Consider the following 19830-nt stretch of genomic DNA (forward strand, 5'->3'; position numbering starts at 1 on the left):
TTAACTGAGATGCCTGTTTAAAATTGCAACTAGTGGCTCAGACTGAAGCCCAGGAGTGTGCTCTGTGATGGACTCTGAATGATTCTTATGGTCATGCAAGCCAGGGAAATGTTAAATTTGACCAAGACAGTGAGAGAATTTCCTTACTTCATGGTAGCTTGGTAGTTGGTCTTGTTCTGAATTTTCCCTATGGCCAGGACAACTTATGAGTTCCCTGATTTTCTTCATTCATGGGACTATATGGGTCATTCCTGATTCTTTTATTTCAGCCTTGACTCTCCAGTGTCTTTTGCTTGTGACTTTGTCCTACAAAGTCAGGCTTCTCCCATCTATTTGTGGCCAAGTTCTTCTCTTTTTGGTAGGTGTCACAGTTCGGATGTTACTTCTTCAGAGAAGCCGTCCTTGACAACCATAGTTAAAGTATCACTAACAAACACCATTTTGCTTCTTTTCTTCAGACCACACAGCACACTCCATACCTGCACTCCTTTATTTTGTTAGAGCCTATGGGAATTTTATGAGGTCACATGTGTTGTATACTTCATTCTTTACTGGGTCCCCAATGCCTGGACTGTTGCAGGCACTCCATAACCCTGTTCTAAATGCACAGAAAAAAATGAGAATTGCTGTATTCAAGAAAGATGACAAATTTCATGATAAATTATGTCATTTAGGACTTCCTGAACAAATAGTCTGTGCTGGGATAGTGTGGAGGTGCCTCTTCCTGGGCGCATACTCTCTGGATTGGAGAGAACTCAACCAGAGCCAGCCTGGGCTGCTATTCACTCAGCAACGCAAGGGAGATGACTCACAAACCAGACATATGGCAGTGAGACAATGCAATTCTCTTTATTGATCAGAGAGCCAAGGCTTTTAAAGGGAAGACCTGGAAGTGGCAAGTTGAAAATGGAAATGGCTAGGAAAGGGGTGGAGAAAGGCAAAAGGGGGCTGGGAAGGTAGAAACTTCCTTAGCAACTGTTGCGAGGGTTTTAACTGGTAGGATTAATGCTACCCTGCAGGCAGGAAGGGTCTTGAGGGTAGAAAGAAGATAGATCAAAGGAATGGAATGGGTGGGGATCTTTCAGGCAAAACAATGATTATGTAGATAGGCCATAGTATCAGGAATGCAGGGTGCTTTGTGAGCTCTGCTAGGCTCTACCACATCCTCACAATTTCCCGACAAGTCTGGGTTTCTTGGCTGATGGAACAGGTGTGGAGGTACAGTGTCTCACTCTGGCATTCAGGGATCCTTGTCATATGGTCTAATCTTCAGTTTTAGTCATCTCCTATTAAGCCTCTACAAGTACCCTGCACTCTGACTAGCACTCCTTACTCCAGAACCACACCATCAGTGTTTATGCCTTAAGACCTTTCCAGTCTATTGCCTGTACTAAGAATCCTTCTCTTCTCATTGAGGTGTTTTATTTCTATTTCTTTGGGAAAAGAGTGTCCTTAAAGCTCAATCAATGAATACAGAAATCACTAGGGTGGGACTCAGAAGCTCCTGTGATTGAGTCGATAGGCTGAAAAAAACAAGTCAGTACCCCCCTGAACAACTTTAGCTAGGGTTATCACTCCTCTTGGTTTCAATTAACTTGTTTTCAGGGTTTGTGGATAATCTTTTCAGAGTCCTCTTGCTCTGAAAAGGCTCTGACACTCATAGTAGAACCCAAGTAGTGTGTTAGGTGAGAGGCAGGAAGAAAGACCTTTTCCATCTCCCCACATGCTGCTACAGAGGAAAACTGGCTTTGATCAGCTTTTGTCTTCTCTCATCTCAGTAGTTCCCAGACAAGTCAAGCAGTATGTAACACTGTACAGAAATCAATGCAATCCATTTCTGAAAAACAATATAATCCCATGTCATGTTGAGGGTGATAATAGATCAGCAGCACATTTGGATCAGAAGAATCATTAACTATCAAGTCCCCCAGAGAAATTACAGGAAAAAAATTTCCAACACCAGGGGGTCCCTGAGATTCTCTATAGGGAGAAGAAATTGTCTGGATGTGAAGCAGCAAAGAACTGTGAGAAATGAACTGTTATAGTCATCATAGTCCCTATCTCATAGAGATTCACTCCCATTAGAAAAATAACATTAGAGTAAACTGGCTACCCTTTTGTCCACATCCTTTTCAGACCTAATGAGTAATGAAAAGCCTCAACAGATCCTCACCCCTCCAAAATGAAACAAAAACAGACTAATCAATTGTATATAAAGGCTTTGGGAAGCAGACAGAGCTGGATTTGAAGCCTGAGCTTTCTTTTAAGTAGGTGTAGAGCACTGGTCATGTTGCTTGTTGTGTCTTCCCATTGAAGGAGAGGTTGGGAGATCCATTAGCTGACATATAGTACAAGCCTGACTGTTTACTAGGGATATTAGAGGTGACCAACACATATAACTTCTTTTTTATTTTTACTAGTGATTTAATAATGATTCACAAGATTGTGGGATAAGAGGGGTACAATTGCATACAATTCCCACCTTCAGAGTACCATATCCCATCCTCTCCATTAGAATGTTTCCTATTCTTTAGCCCTCTGAGACTATGGACCAAAAATATATATAGGGTGTGGAATGTGTGAAGTCTGGTTTCTGTAACTGCTTCTCAGTTGGACATGGACACTGACAGGTCAATCCATACCCCCAGCCTGTTTCTATCTTTCCCTAGTGGGGCAGAGTTCTGGGGAGGCAGAGTCCCATGACATATTGGTGAGGTCATCTGCCTGGGGAAATTTTTGCTTATTTTTCTTTCTCAACTATTTTTTATAAAATATTTTAGTCTTTATCTATTGATTCATTTATGTTGATATGACAGAAACTGATAGGGAAAGTAGATTGAGAAGAAAAGAGACAGAGACACCTGAAGACCTGTTTTCATGACTTGTGAAGCTCTCCCTTTGCCAGCAGGGGCCATAAGTTGAACCCAGGTCCTTGCGCATGGTCACACATACACTTATCCAGGTACACCTCATTCAACCCTCTTAATCGACTATTCATATTCTTGCTCTGAGCCTATGAGGTTATCTCTGAATGTATATTCCCTTTACGAGGTCACAGCCCCCAAGCCCACATTTTTCAGTCCACGTATTTGGTGTAAGTTAGAAAGAACTTTGCTTTCCCCACAGGCCAGATTCATCCATCTAGCCCTTCTGCCTTGTACCCCTCACAGTGTGTATCCCTCTGGCATAATGTCTATCAAAGGCACTCTGGTTGTTTGAGCTTACTTCCCAAGATGAAAAGTGATTTAAAGATCCGTGGATTGTGTTTGTTTCCCTGCCTCTGTCACTAAGCAGAGTGCCTGGTACATAATAAGAATTCTGCTTTCCTGTGGCCAAGAGATTAGGAAAATTCTCCTCAAAGTGGAGGAGACACAGTGACTGCAAAATTCGACAGCTGTTGTCTTGGCAGAGAGGCCAAGAGGGACACATCACTCTATTAGTTACAGAAATCCAATATATAACAGCAGAACTTCGTAGGGAAGAAATGGCTTTTTATTCTCTACACACCCATTCACTCAACAGATATTTATTGAACATCAATTTTGCATGAGGTGCAACGAGACAGAGCTAGAAATGAACTTCAAATCCTCTCTTCTTCAACCCAATTCAATTTGGAAAGGATGAATGAGAGGTCCCTGAAATGGGAAACACTATAATACCAAAGCCCCCCTGGCCCCATCCCCACTTTGCCTTCAAGAAATTCAAAGTCTGGCATGTGAGACAAGATTAAAAAGCAAGGAGTAATTGTATATTTAAGAGATTAACCTTGTTATCTGTCATGGCAGTGTGAATATTTTGCCCTTTTGTTATTTGCTTTTATTTTGCTTATGTGGATTTTGACATGGAGAAACTTTTTAATTGACATGTCATCAAATATTTCAGTCATTTTCTTTCAGCCTCTTGGGGTATATGTGTCTATGTGAAGGCTCTGATTATTTCTGAGTTGGTAACGATTTTTTTTTCTTTTTTTGCTAACTAGCATTTTATTTCTACTCAGTGAGGCTATCTTGAATCTGTAATAAAGAAAATATTACTTTTTGCATTTTACAAAGGAAATCATTATAAAAACCAAATAAAATACATCAGAATTGAACAAAGAAACTATATCCAGAAAGAGTAAATTTGCATCACCAATCATCTGCTTAACAAAGCAACAATATATATACATATAGATTGCTTCCTTTTACAATTACTTCTGTGAAAAATACCAAAATACAAGAAATAAATATTAATCTCAGCTATAATGAAAGTTATTTTTTGTACTCTAACTTCTTTTTTAACAATTTTAATAGTTAAAGTATGATTGCAAAAATAAGGAGCAGAGAAATTCTGGTCAGAAGCTATGAAACTATATGAATATTTGGAAGAAAATTGTCAGGGGAAAAAAACTTAGCATTCAGATTGAATACACATTTGTTGATATTGTAAGAACATATCTCATTTCCCCAGTGTGTCACTGACAGAGATCCCTTTTTAAAAACTCCCATTTTAAAGATGAGAACAGTAAAACTTAAAGATACTAAATTATTTTTCTTTTTAAATGTTTTTCTTCTATTTAAGATTTATTTTAATGAGAGAACTAAAAGCAGAGAAAGAAAAGGAGTGAACTCAAGTGGTGTTCAACCATGGCTTACTGTGGTGCCAAAGACTGAAGCTGAAACCTCTAGAACTTAAGACATGAAAGACAGGTGGACTACCACTGAGTTATCTTTGTGACCTGATACCAAACTATTTCTTCTAAGACATTGAACTAGTGAGTTTTATGTTTGAAAAACAAAGATAATTTTAGACAGAAACTGTTCTTTGTGCATAATGAACTCATACTAAGCCCAACCTAACAAATATGATGTAAACTTTATTGTTGTCTGGACTTTTAGGTGGACACAGAGATCCTTGATATTATCAGCTATTTTTAAGCAGGTCCCCCTTGTCCTGGTTGCCCAAGTTGAGGTGTCCCACTCTTTTAGCACATGGGGAAAGGAACATAGGGCTTGCAATCATCTTTCTGTGTCCCTTTGTTTGCACGCAATTGTGTTTACTTATTTGTTCTACTTGTTTTTATATTAGGAAAAAATGTATGGCTTCTCTAAACTTAAGACAAAAGATGATTGTGAATGGATTCTCCCATTAGCTATGGCTTGCCTTTTGGTGAAGATGGATATTTATAACTTGTTCTCCCTTCTTCCACAAACTGAGTGAACAATGACAGTTCCAAGACTCTACAGCTGATTGGTCCCACTTTGACAATGTGTCTGAATTTGTTGTTTAGGTTTGGAGGCTCCAGCAGGCTGTGCTAGCTTCGCAGCGGTGAACAGAGACAGAGTCGGGGACACACGGCTGGGTTGAGAAGCTACAGTTTAATCTTTATTCACGAACGGGCAAATCACCACACCATGTGCTTCCCCATCATTCTCCTCTAGTGGGGTGCTGCTGGGACCCTGGACGTCCTTAGCATAGAGGGCGGGGAGAAAGTGGGGCGTGAAACTAGCAAGGGCCAAACCAATTCTCTCAGAGGTCGGGGAAAGGGGAGCAAACCAATATGAAACATATCAACATGAATTAAGATGGTTCATTGAACACATATGTTTACTTCTACCCCTGCACTTGACATTGGAATTTTGCTTGTTTTTAAAGTAGGAACCTATGAGAACCAAGGAAATAGAAAAAGTTGTAACTTCAGGGGTGCAAGGTTCCTATGAAACCCAATAAGGTCAATTAATGAAGTAGGGATAACTGTAGGTTATAAGTAGTGGTGAAATTAACAGTCTATGGAAGGTGATGACTTTTCTTTTCCCTACCCAGTAAGAGTGCTGGTTCTGCTTTAAAGATGGTGAAACCAAGTCCTGTGGAGAACCTTTGCGAGGACTGACAGAAAGACCTGGGGCTGAAGTCAGAACCCACTATACATCATTACTACAGTGTTAGTCCAATCTCTGGGACCTGAAACACTGAAAGAAAATGTTATTCTATCTCCTGGAGTAGGAAATGCAATGATTCTTCTAAGTAATTTAGGCAGCCCAAGAGAAATACTGTTGTAAGAAAAATCGAGAGCTTTACCAGATATGAATATTTTATTCCATGTGAAATAAAATGGAGGGACTTCAAACGCAGTACCAGTATAAAGTTCAGTGGTATGGCATCACAGGTTATCTTATAAATTAAAAACAAGGACGTTTTTAACCTTCTCAGTGATTGGTTATTACAGCCTGGAGAAAGGGAGCTCCAAGTGGTGGGAGGGGGGTAATTAAAAGTGATGGGGGGCTAGTAGTATAGTGGTTTACAGGACACTTATTGACACAGTTATAGTTTGGACAACGAGGTGAAGAAAGACCTGCATTGGTGTTGGGAGTGGTGTGCAGACATTTATCATGGGGAAATGAGAAATGATCTTCTACCATTTTTAGCAAGATGACGAAGATGATTCAAGTTTTGCTTATGATTATCATGGGCATTTATGAGAAATATCTTAGGTTAAGTTTGATTACATTTATGAAGTCAGATATTGATGCATTTAGTATTGTTGATATGGCATAAATGGCTTTGTTGAGTTATCTTTTAAAAATTCTTCATTTACTTTGAAAGAATGAGAGGGATTTGGGGTGATAGAGAAGCTTGAACATCACTTAACGGGTATATGGAGTACTGGGGATCTAGCCTGGGATTTCCTGCACACAAGTTGTGTGCCCTATTTCTGAGCTGCCTTCTCAACCACTGTTTGGAAAAATCTTAAAGTCTATGCTCTATCCAGTTCTGGCTACAGAGGATCTCCTAAACAGGTGATCCAGTGAATTGCCTTATAGCAGAGCTCCCCAGTAAATAATCTTTGCCTCAGTCACATAGGGACTCCCATCAGCTTTCAGTGCACTGCTCTCTTAATGTGGATAGCCAAACAACACAAGACATTTGGAGAAAGCTGCTGGAGAAAAAGGCATAGGCAAATTGAAAAACAAAAGGGAAAGGAAAAATTGTACCTTAAAAAAAAAAGTCAGAGTCCCTCTCAGAAGGCAACTAAGAAAATCAAATGCTTGGTCAGTAGCAAAAAAGAAAGACATTAACAAAAGAAAACTGCTTATAAAAGAAGCATTCAGAGAACCAAAAAGAGCTTTGTAAAAAAATATATGATAGCAAAAATGAATAATGACTATAAAAAATCAATGTTAGTAACTATGAAGAATGATGTAAAATAAAAGTGGAACTTTTAGGGAGACAGAATACAGAATAAAGAGGGAAAATTATATATATGCATATATATATATATATATATATATATATATATATATATATATATAAATTGGGGCCAAGTGGTGACTCACCCAGCAATGTACACATGTTATGCATGTACTTTGGTTCAACTCCTCAGTCACAATCAGTGACTGGAGCAGTGCTTCAGGAGCCTTCCCCCTCCCATTTCCCTTTCTCTTTCTCTCTTCCTTTCTATATCATTATTAAAAAAGAAAACAAACAAAAAAACTGAATGGTGAAGTCATCAAACTCCATATATAGTCAAAATAATATGATAGATATATTTTTAACAAAAAATATATGGTATATATATGGCAAAAATGAATAGATGATAGATAGATATATATGGATGGATAGATGATAGATAAATAATACTTCTATATCCATAAGACATACATTTATAAACTAAGGATTCCATAAATATCCAGCCCAATGAATTAAAGAGACTAACATCATGAACTTTCAGAATTTTGGAAAGAAAGAGATGCCAGATTTTTATGAAAAAAAGAAAAATCAAAAGATTATTATCAGATTATCCAAAACAAAGAGGATAAAATATTAAAAAATCCCTTTATGGGAGCCGGGCGGTTGTGCAGTGGGTTAAACGCACATGGCGCAAAGCGCAAGGACCGGTGGAAGGATCCCGGTTCGAGCCCTCAGCTCCCCACCTGCAGCGGAGTCGCTTCATAGGCGGTGAAGCAGGTCTGCAGGTGTCTGTCTTTCTCTCCCCCTGTCTTTTCTTCCTCTCTCCATTTCTCTCTGTCCTGTCGAACAACAATGACATCAATAACAACAACAATAATAAGTACAACAACAATAAAAAAAATAGGGCAACAAAAGGGAAAATAAATAGCTATAAAATTTTTTTAAAAAAATCCCTTTATAAATCTGCAGGTACTATAATAACAATGTTGACCAACCTGAAGTTCTACTTTCAGTCAAAGGATCAATTCAGTGTAAGTACATAAGAAATTATTAGGTGTGTAGCCTCCCAAGGATTTTCCTTGCAGCCTCCTCAGGAAGATGGACAAGTGCTCACTCAAAATAAGGAAGAGAATCTGAGATTACTGAGATGAGAATCTGCATTGAGACTAAAGATGCGAACAGCAATTTCAGAAAAGATGCCTTTCAGATAAAGTTGGTATAAAACTCAAGTTTGAGTGTATTGAAGAATCCACCTATATCTCAGGGTTTTGAAGATTTGTAATAGGAAAACAAAATTAGGTGACTGAATGAAAACTGTTAATTCCAGGGTAAAGATGTGGAGTAAAAAAAAGGAAGGAATTGGGAGTCGGGCTGTAGCGCAGCGGGTTAAGCGCAGGTGGCGCAAAGCACAAGGACCGGCATAAGGATCCCGGTTCGAACCCCGGCTCCCCACCTGCAGGGGAGTTGCTTCACAGGCGGTGAAGCAGGTCTGCAGGTGTCTATCTTTCTCTCCTCCTCTCTGTCTTCCCCTCCTCTCTCCATTTCTCTCTGTCCTATCCAACAATGACAACAACAATAATAACTACAACAATAAAACAACAAGGGAAACAAAAGGGAATAAATAAAATAAATATTAAAAAAAAGATTTAAAAAAAAAGGAAGGAATTGAAATTAGTGCATAATGCCCGGCTTAGTGTCTAATGTAGATATGTAATCAGGTAATGTCATCCTAGGATAAGTCTCTTTTTTTTTTTTTTTTTTTACTGCCACCAGGGTTAACATTGGGGCTCAGTGCTTACATGATGAATCCATTGCTACCAGCAGCCTTCACTCTTTTTCCTTTTTTTTCTTCTTTTTCTCCCTCCCTTCCTTCCTTCCTTCCTTCCTTCCTTCCTTCCTTCCTTCCTTCCTTCCTTCCTTCCATTTCATAGAGCAGGGAGAAGTTGAGAGGGTAGGGGGAGAGAGAGAAGAAAGAGGGAGAAAGAGAAACACTTGCAACACTGCTTTTCTACTCATGAAGTCTCCCCACCACACACACACACACACACACACACACACACACACACACACACACACACACACACACACATCAGTAGTTTAAAACTGGAAGCTTGAACCAGACCCCTTTGTATGGTAATGTGTGACTATACCAGATGTATCACTGACCAGCTTGAGATAAATTCTTATCTTCTACTTGTGGGAAGTCAGTATGGCCAAAAATGGAGGTGTTTTCATTCTAAGTATGTTATTCTAACATTTGAAGGTGGATGCAAACAAATACAGCTAAAGGAGTTTAAAACAATTGCCTTTGAGGGTGGGGAGGGAGACGAGGTTGGAAGAAGGGGCAGGAATGCAATAACAATAATTTTTACAGAGCTATTTGGCTCCTCATATAATATTCAGGCACATCCTTTACAGAAATTAAAAGTACATTAAAACAACAACACCTGAAGGCAGAAAAGCAGGTCACACATAGGTCATACCTGGGTAATGCTTTGCATTGCATTTAATGAGACACAAAAGGAGAGTGAAAAGAGTGCAGGGAATAATTGTCTGATCTAGCCCTCATGGAAGTAAACAAGGAGCAAAGTTAGGTTTGGTTATGAGCGACTGTGCCTCAGGTTCAGCAGATCCTAGCATCTCAAATTCAAAATGGCAATGTAAAATTATACACATTAGTTAATTTCAGTCTCCTGTGAATCTTTTAAGAATGGGAAGGTAATAATTTATCTCTGTTTTACAAAGGAGGAGCTAAAACTCATAAGTATTAAGTGACTTGACACAGGCACCTAACCCAATGAGAAGCAGAGCAAGGGTGTCTAATGGCAAGTTCAACAGACTTTGCCATTGGTAGTGCCTTAATTCTGAAGGACTGAGCCTGAGCTTGAGGACAGATTTTTGCCACAGAGAGGTACATTTATTTAACCAGTTATTGACTACATTCATTCAGATGGTTCCTCAGTGCTCCACTTCATTGCCTGTATGTTCTGGAGCCACATCTCATCAAATAAGATGACTCAAGGCACTGGCAACATTGGTGGAGGGTGAGGCTTCCTCATGCTTGTTGCCTCCATGGCATTTAGTATTTTAATGTTACCAACACATTTTCTCCTATTAAGAAATAAAATCTGGTGGGGGATGGGTTTTGGTGACACATCCAGTTGAGCATGCTAGTTACTACATGCAACAACCCAGGTTCAAGACCCTATTCCCCATCTGCAAAAGAGATGTTTCTTGAATGGTGAAACAGTCATTCAGATGTCTCTTTCTCTATCTCCTCTCTCAATTTCTCTCTATATAGCAAAATCATTTCAAATCAAATAAATATTAAATCTGGCCTTGGTCTTAGCTAAAGGTGATCACCTTATCCTGGCTTGCCTAGGACTAGTTTGGCTTTCATAATCAAAGCTCTGCATACTCAAAACTCAGAATAGGATAATTGGCTAACCTAGGTTTGGAATTTATTTTAGCTACCTTTATGAAAGGAAGTTATTTAGTTCAACGTACATATTCAAGATAATTTAACATCTTGGGAGTTTTTTCCACTGGGATATCATATCTGCACAATTCCTCTATCCTCAGACTATTCATTTATTTTAAATTTTTAAATTTTTATTTTATGTTTTCTAGAGTGAAGATGAGAGAGAAAAGAAAATATGACATAGCACAGCTCCACCATTGCACCAATTTCCCTTTGACTGGTGGTCCCATGTGATGGCCAAAGGCTTGAACCCAGGTCCTCATGTGTGTGCTCTACTGAGTAAGCTGTCTCAGCCTCTGTGCTTATGGGAGTCTTTCCAGGAAATTTTCACTTTGTTCATGTTTCTAGATTATGACCACAAATAAATGGCACAGCCAGAATTTAAAATCAGGTTTGTCCAATTCAAAGGTCAGTTCCTTGACCACTTCATTAAAATGAGAGGAGTGTGAACCACACAACATAAATCTGGCCCACAGTCGGAATGAATCCCCTTCCTCTGGTTCTTCTGTATCTTACTCTTTGATCACTGTTGCAGCCAACTTAGATAAGCCTGCTCTTTAAGCTCAAAGTCCTGGAAACTGCTTCCTGCCAGTCTGTCCAGCAAAGCCAGATGGGCTTAACCCATGACGAAAGCAGGGCCTTCCGAATGGTATTAATTGGCACTGACGAGTATACACAGCCCAACCACACAAGTGGCACCATCCGTCAGTGCTTGTCTCATCACATCTTCCTGGAACTTATCTGACCTGACACCTCATCACCATTTGACAAGATTGTCACTGCCTGGAGACACACGAAAATAATAAACAGGGAAGCCCTGGCAAAGTGACAGCCAGGACATCTGTGTGTGACAACTGTGAGTGGCCAGAACAAGTGAGTTTGGACACATGCTGGGGTTGCTCACCCCACTGCTCAGGACAAGTGTCCTGCTGTCTGGGTCAGTCCCAAGTGCAGGGCAGGAAGTGAGTCCTCTTCTGGGTCTGAATCTGCTGGAGAAGAGTGTACCTACACCAGCACTTTGACCTCTTCTTTTTGTTGTAATTATCACCAGACTGACTTTTTCCAGAGAGAGAGAGAGAGAGAGTGAGTAAGTGAGTGAGTGAAAATGACACCACAGCACCAGTGGGTACATGGCTAGATCCTGGGTCCTGTGCATAACAAAGCATGTGTGTTCCCAGATAAACACTTTTGACCACTTCTTATGCTCTCACCCTCATCACTTACCTCTTTACATTTCTCTCAAGGCCATGAGAGTTCTTAGAGTTGTATAACTGTTATTTTTACAGGGATCCATTTTTATAGGGAGCCAAGTGAAATGCATACTGGTTAAGCACAAATATCACAGTGCATAAGGACCCTGGTTCAAGTCCCTGGTGCCCCCTGCAGAAGAGAAGCTTCATGAGTTGTGAAGCAGTGCTGGGATATCTCTCTTTCTCTCTCTTTAACTATCTCCCCCTTCCCAATTTCTGTCTTTAGCCAATAATTTTTAAAAACATGCATTCCATTTTTGTTAGCTCTTTTGTTCCAAGAATTCACTTACATGCTTATCTCCCAACTTCTCTTCTCCCCTAAGTAAAATAATATGGCAAAAACACCTGCACAAAATGGAAGTATCACTGACCAATCTGGAATAACCAGCAGGTGTCACAGAGCCACTATTAAAAAATACTATCAAGTTTAGATACTGTCTGGATATCTCTGGGGTCCATTTCGGGCCTTACCTTGGCAACTTAGCACTAAATCTTTCATTGACTCACAGGATTTTCTTATCCCACCCCCACCTTCTTTCTCTACCTTTCAACCTTTCTTTCTAAAAACAGTCTTAAAGGCCTGGAAAGACAGCTACTCAGGTGGGATGACTGCACTGCCATGTAGGCAACAACTTGCTTTAGCCCTGGCATTACATGGAAGGCACTGCAGAAATGGAGGAACTATCAGTTCTGTGGATTTCTCTCTCTCTCTCTCTCTCTCTCTCTCTCTCTCTCTCTCTCTCTCTCTTTCTCCCTCTCATGTGTCTATGCATGCATTTTTCTCTTTCCTATCCCTGCAATAAATGCTCCTGTCTCCCTGAAATTGATAGTCTCTTGTAACTCTTCCATTTGGATATTCATCTAGGATCCTACCAATAGAGCTCTAAAGGGACTCTTCTGCCCTTTGTCCTGCTTCCTCCTGGTTCTGCTGAAACACTAATGGCCACCTCTTCCAAAACCCTCCCCTTCTTCATCTTGAAGGTTTCTATCAAGCCTCTGTGTAATGCTATGCAATCAGCCAGTACTCATGGTTTCCCCACGCCAACTGACCTCTGCCATTCTTCCTGGGGTCTCTAGACTAACATTTATTTCCCACCCTCCTCACTTAGCACTGGGAAGATGTGTCAGTCTCACTTTGTCCTACTATATGTATTACCACTTTTCAGCCACCAAGTTGCAGACACTACTATGATTTCATTCTGACTTCTCTGGGCACTCACCAATGTGTCCTGAAACCACACTTCTCCAGAGTCGTAGCTACCCTACTGGAAAAAGATAGAAACAGTCTGGGAGTATGGATTGACTTGCCAATGTCCATGTCCAGTGGAGAAGCAATTATAGAAGCCAGACCTTCCACTTTCTGCACCCCAAAAAGAATTTTGGTCCAGAATCCCAAAGGGATAAAGAATAAGGAAGTTTCCAATGGAGGGAATGGGACATGGAACTCTGGTGGTGGGAACTGTATGGAACTGTACCTCTGCTATCATACAATCTTGTTAATTATTATTATTAAATCACTTCTAGCATTTTACTACTAATAATAGTAAAATAAAAGTGTTGGTCATTTATGTGGATGGAATATTTTGGGACACATTTATAATATAACCAGGTATAGTGTCCTCTCCAGGAGTAAATTGAATAGGCCCTTATCACAAAGGTACTGTTGATTAGGAGGTATTGTTATGTAGGGGATTATTTGAAGCTGACTCCAGAAAAGCTGGGTTTGAATCTTAGCTTCTCCATTTACAACATAAAGTACAAAAAAAAAAAAAAAAGAAAAGAAAAAAATGCTGGTTGATAAGAACAACTCAATTTCCCAGTGATTTTATCATGCCACATGGGAAAAGATAAGTCAGGGAATAAATGCTCACTGAGCTCGAGCTTTCATTAAGCACAAAGTATCCAGTAGCTCAGTTCACAGAGCAAATCAAAAGTGAACCAGTGGCTCTTCTAGAGGAAATCTGATCACAGAAGCAAGAAAATAGAAAATAAAACAAATGGGAGTCAGGCTGTAGTGCAGTGGGTTAAGCGCAGGTGGCGCAAAGCACAAGGACCAGCATAAGGATCACGGTTCGAACCCCAGCTCCCCACCTGCAGGGGAGTCACTTCACAGGCGGTGAAGCAGGTCTGCAGGTGTCTATCTTTCTCTCCTCCTCTCTGTCTTCCCCTCCTCTCTCCATTTTTCTCTGTCCTATCCAACAATGACAACAACAATAATAACTACAACAATAAAACAACAAGGGCAATAAAAGGGAATAAATAAATAAAATAAATATTAAAAAAAAGAAAAGAAAACAGACAAGCAAGCACAATACACCACTTCCTCCCCTTCAGAATTGCTTCACCGAGATGTTTAGAAACATGACAAGCTCATAGAATTTGGGAAACAGGTGGTGCTTATCATGATTGAAGTGGACCAGACATCCTTTTAGTCCTCGTCAATCGTTTGGGGGCTACCTACTCATATCTTAGTCCACTATGCCTCCAGATGATTTTATGTATATTCATTAAGTCAAAATATGCTTGAGTATATACTTAGTCTCCTAGACATTTTAGGCATTCATTGGCATAAGTGAGATGAATTCAGTCTTGTGAAGAACCCATCACCAGATGAGGGTTTGCACCTGGAGGATCCTTAGGTAGAAAGAGATGTTTAGATTGGCTTTGTCAAATCAGGAACTTTATTTGGTTTTCCTTCTGTCAGCCTTTTAAAAATTTTGTCCATGTATCTGTGCAGTCATAAAATAGAATAGCTGTTTGATAGTTTTCTTTTGATTTTAAAATCTGGGTGCCTATTAAGACTTTTTTAAATTGATGGATTAATGGTTTAGAGTAAATGTTGGTATGCATGAGACCCTTTCTGTTTCATTTGGTTTAAATCCCCCCTGCTTAACACTATTCTATTTACATAACCACTTCATTCTATTTACATAACCACTGTTAACAAGATCCACCCTCCCTCCAGGGCATTTGTGGTTCAGTGATAAGATTCTCGCCTAATCTGCCCCCTCTTTGTCACACTCTGATTTTTACCAGTCACTTTTCTCTCCACCCTCTCTATGTCACATCCTGTTTCCACCTTACTTGGCAAGTATATATAAAGACAGCATTGTGAGTTTTACAGTACTGTACTTTGAGTTTAACTTAGCTCGTCTTAGATTGTGCTGCGTCCTGCATGAATAAAGAGACACTGCCTACAACCCAGCCATGAGTCCCTGGTCGTCTGTTACCGCCTGTGAAGCCAGCCCGGCGAAAACAACTTAACCCATTGAAAACAACATAACCTGTTGAAAACAACAAGTAAATACAATTTTTGACACATGTGTAATGCTTCTCAGGTTTTTTGTTGTTGTTTTTTGTTTTTTTGCAAAGCACTCTCACCCCCAGCCTAGGTCCTCCTCCACCATCATTCACCAGAACCTGAAAGCCCTCTTACCCCCACCCCCACCCCCAGAGTCCTCTACTTTGGTGCAATATACCAAACCCAGTCTAAGTTCTGCTTTGTGTTTCCCATTTAGTAGTAAGACTTTGTTAAAGAGACCCTGTACTCTTGCCTAGTTTTCACAAGAGCACTGAGCCATGTTTCAGAAAGGCTAAAGAAAATTGTGGTTGATCTATACAGTATAAAGATTGCCAGTTATAATCATATTCCAACATTCTTCCCTTACCCTGTTTTTCCCATTCATCATCTCTACTATTGCATGGCTGGATGATAGGGGAAGTGAAACTACAGGCAGTAAAGAAACCATAACTAGAGAAAGTAACTTCAAGTCTTTTACAGAATCAGTTATAACAGACCTAAATCACTCCATCTCTAGTGTCCATTAATCGTTTCCTTGCAAACAGAATTCCTGATTGTTAAGAAAGACAATATGCTCAGTAATAATCTCTATCAATAACTCTTCTCATGCCATCAGGCTTGGTACATGGCATGGTTCTTACAACCAGTGGTGGGGAGGGCCAGCAGTACATTTCACCTGGAAGTGTATCTGCTTTGTTGTTCATGGACCTCAGGTTGAGCTCAGCCACCACTGTACTGTGATTTCTCTTGATGTCTCTGTCTCTCTCTCTTTCTACATAAACACATTTTTTTCAGAGCTGAGAAAACCCTGTGATGACAAAAACCAAAGAAAACAAAAAACAGCAACCACATAATACATAAAATTGGGTGTTACCCAATTTCTGTGATACAAATGCTGAGATCATGGTTGATTATGATCAACTACTGGCACACAAAGTCTCTAAAATACGAACAATCAACTATTATAAACTGACACAGGTCATTTCTGGCTGATGACTAGTTCTAGCCAATAAGATATTGACTGAATTCTATAAGACTTTCTGGAAAATATTTGTCTTTCTAGTTAAAACACACATGGAATCACGATTCTTCTATCTTTTTATGGAGTATGGATGATGTCTGAAATGCTGGCAATATTATTTCAGTCATAAAATAGCAAAACAAAATTCAGGTTCAGAGAATGAGAAAGAAAAAGATAGAGGGAATCATGGAACCATTTCTCTTTTCTTGAATTGCCTGCCCTACCACAATTATGTTTGTTTGTTTGCCAGCAGGCACCGTATTTATGGTTGCTTTATTTGCTTATTTTTAAAAATAATTTTATTTCTTATTAATATTTTGTTATAAGATTGTAAGATTAAAATGTATAGTTACACACTGCACCAACCACCAAAGATACCCACCCTCCTACCTGCCAAATATTGCCATCATGGTTCTCACAAGTCTTACAGTTTGCTTGTTTCTGTTTTGTTTGGATTCTTTTCTTTTCTTTCTTTCTTTCTTTCTTTCTTTCTTTTTTTTTGGCCAGTTCATGTAAATAAGATCTCCAGATTCCACATATGAGTGAAACCTACCACAGTTTTCTTTCAGTTGTTGTAATATATATATATATATATATATATATATATATATATATATAGATAGATAAGAACAGACCCTATTTTTGGTACCCGCTCACAGAAGTATCTCATTTGTGAATGGAAGCTCTAAACTGACTGTAGGGAAGCAGAAAGAGATGAAGAGATGGAGAGTGGGGGTAGATAGCATAATATAATGGTTATGCAAAGAGACCCTCATGCCTGAGGGTCTCATGCCTGAGACTCCAAAGCCCCAAGTTCAGTCCCCTGTACCACCATAAGCCAGAAATGAGCAGTGTTCTGCTAAAAAAGAAAAACAAATAAACAAAAACAAACAAGCAAAGGCAGATGAGATGGTAAGGGGGCTTTGGAGCTATGTATCATTGTAGGGGGCTGAAGAACAGATTATAGAAATTATTAAGATATTGTCTTTCCTTCTCAAACTCTACTTATATAAGAACACCCTAACAATGTTTTTTTTTTCCTAGCACTAGCACTCATGTATGTATGATATCACTGTTGTTCTCCTAACCCACTTTTTAATTATTATTTTAGAAATGAGGAAAGTATGGACAGAAAGAGAAGAGATACCTCAGCACCGTTTCACTATGACTGGAGCTCCATGAGCCTCCCATGGTGCTGAAGACATCTTTAGATCATGATGAAATATTAGACTAAAGTGAGAACATCCAAGGAAGGAGATAAGAAGAAGGCTGATGAGTGACTCTGAAAGCACTCACATTTAAACGTTAAGCCAAGAGATTAAAAAAAAAAAATACATGGACGAAGGTGAATGACACATATTGGTGAGACAGTAAGCAGTGTGACTTATGGTTGAGTGCCTACTAAACAACAGGTCTGGTGCAGTAAGTGTTACTCTTTGTCTGGGAGGTGATTATTGAGGGAGAACAGACATGCAAACACAAAGCAACTCACTTTGCTGAGCAGTAATAAAGGAGATATCTATAGGGTACTACAGAAAGCCAGAAAAGGAAGTCTCTAAATTACTCATAAAAATTCTGAGACTCTATAGAAGTAGGGGTATTTGAGTGGAGATTTAAAAGAGCAGGAGCTTATTTTCCAAGTAAATAAATAAAAAAGGCCTTCCAGTCAGAAGGAAAATGTTGTTTCAGGGCAGTTAAGGCAGGGAAGTGGAGATGATGGGACACAGAACTCTGGTGGTGGAAACTATATGGAACTATACCCCTGATGTCTTACAACCTGGTTTAAACACACACACACACACACACACACACACACACACACACACACACAATGATATGTTACCACAAGAAGTAGAGAGGAATAGGTAAACTCATGCTGGTGTACAGGGAGTCTACAATACCATAGGAAACATTTTTTTTCCATGACTGTAATCTGTTGTCTTCAAAATTCTGTTGTAATTGCTGTGTCTTCTTGCTTCTATGATGGCTGCTGCATTCCAGACACCCATATATTATAGAAAAAATAATAAAAGGGAGGATGTAAGCTAAAGGGGCCTGTGGAGGGTATATACTTTCAGTGTGGTTTCCATAATTTCCTGCTCCATAATTGGGGCAGGAAAATACAGAGAGACATGCTTATTCTTTCGTACTGAGACAAATGGTATAAGGAATGTGAGTAAGCATTAAGTGTCTACCATATTACTGTAGAAAAAAAAAGTGAACCAAAGAAGTGAGAAAATTATCTGTACTTATCTATAGTGATTGAACTGTAGCTATGCTTCCAGTCAAGTCAGATACAAGCTGTCACAAATTTGCCTTTCCTTAGAAAAATAGACATAGTGATATGAATACCATCAACATCACACAGTTATCATTAGCATTGAAGATACATCATGAAGTGCTTGGAACAATAAGTCAAAATCACTACCAACACAAATAAAGCATGGTATTAACCTCTGGAGTGGGGGAGGGGGACTCAGGAAATGGACCACCAACCACTCAGAAAGTGATCTTCAAGGTACTAAGAATTGAAGATAGCCAATGTGCTTATCTCAGCACTGACATTTTTTGCACAAGCATTTAATGCCTTTGACTCTATTCCAGTTGTTACAGATAGTATTTTTAGCATTCATAGATAAAGTTTGTATTGTTGGAATATATTGAAACCACATTAATCTAAGGCATAACAATGCTAAGAGCACAAGGCTATTATACTGGGAGCCTGGCACCCTGAGTGGTTAAGGAAGTAGCAATAGAGAGAAAGGAGAGGATGCTGAAAGGTCCCTATCTGATGGGGAGGATGTGGTCCAGTGGGCCTGCCTCCAACAATCCCACCTCCTTCTTTCATTTCCTGAACAACTTGGCCCATGTGAAGGAAGGGAACAAGCTGTCATTCTTGCTGCCTGCATGCTGAATGAAGCCAAGATGATTAATTTCCATTCACAGAAGCTGCTTATCTCTGCCCTCATAGGTTAGTATACACAGAACAGTTATTTCTTTTCTCCCCCCCCCCTTCCATCTTCAGTTCAGCAAGGGTCCAGAAGGGACACTGGGTCAGTAAGTCAGGAAAGTTAGATGAATGTAGGAGTTCTACGAATTAGCATGTTTGCTTAGATATGCCATTCAATGGATATTTATCAGATATAGTCATAACAATTAGTGATTATGAGGTAGTCTATTAAACTTTGATGGTTATAGTTTCAGAGTGGATTTGCTAAGCATATAAAATGGAGCCAGGGAGAGATAAGTCTAATGTATGGCTATACAATGCAGCAGGGATTCAAACCCATCTTTTCCCTGAGTTCTGTGTTATTAACCACTATGATATACAGTGACCACACCAAGCACTAACTGTGAGGCAACACTACACTGGATTTGGAGGGTATAGGAGCATGATTTGCCTTTGTGGGAAGAAGACACAGCAGTTCTGGCAGGGAGGGAAGGAAAAATAATAAAAACGATGGTGCTTTAGTTACATATTATTTGCTAGGAGTCCTGAATGTCATCTATTTCTTATCCTAAGTGATCATATGGTACTGACCAGGGTGATTCACCTCTCTGGTCCCATGTCTCTATCTGTAAAATGGGAAAAAATCACCTTGACCATCTA

The sequence above is a fragment of the Erinaceus europaeus genome, chromosome 4, assembly GCF_950295315.1.
Source record: "Erinaceus europaeus chromosome 4, mEriEur2.1, whole genome shotgun sequence".
NCBI classification, from domain to species: domain Eukaryota; kingdom Metazoa; phylum Chordata; class Mammalia; order Eulipotyphla; family Erinaceidae; genus Erinaceus; species Erinaceus europaeus.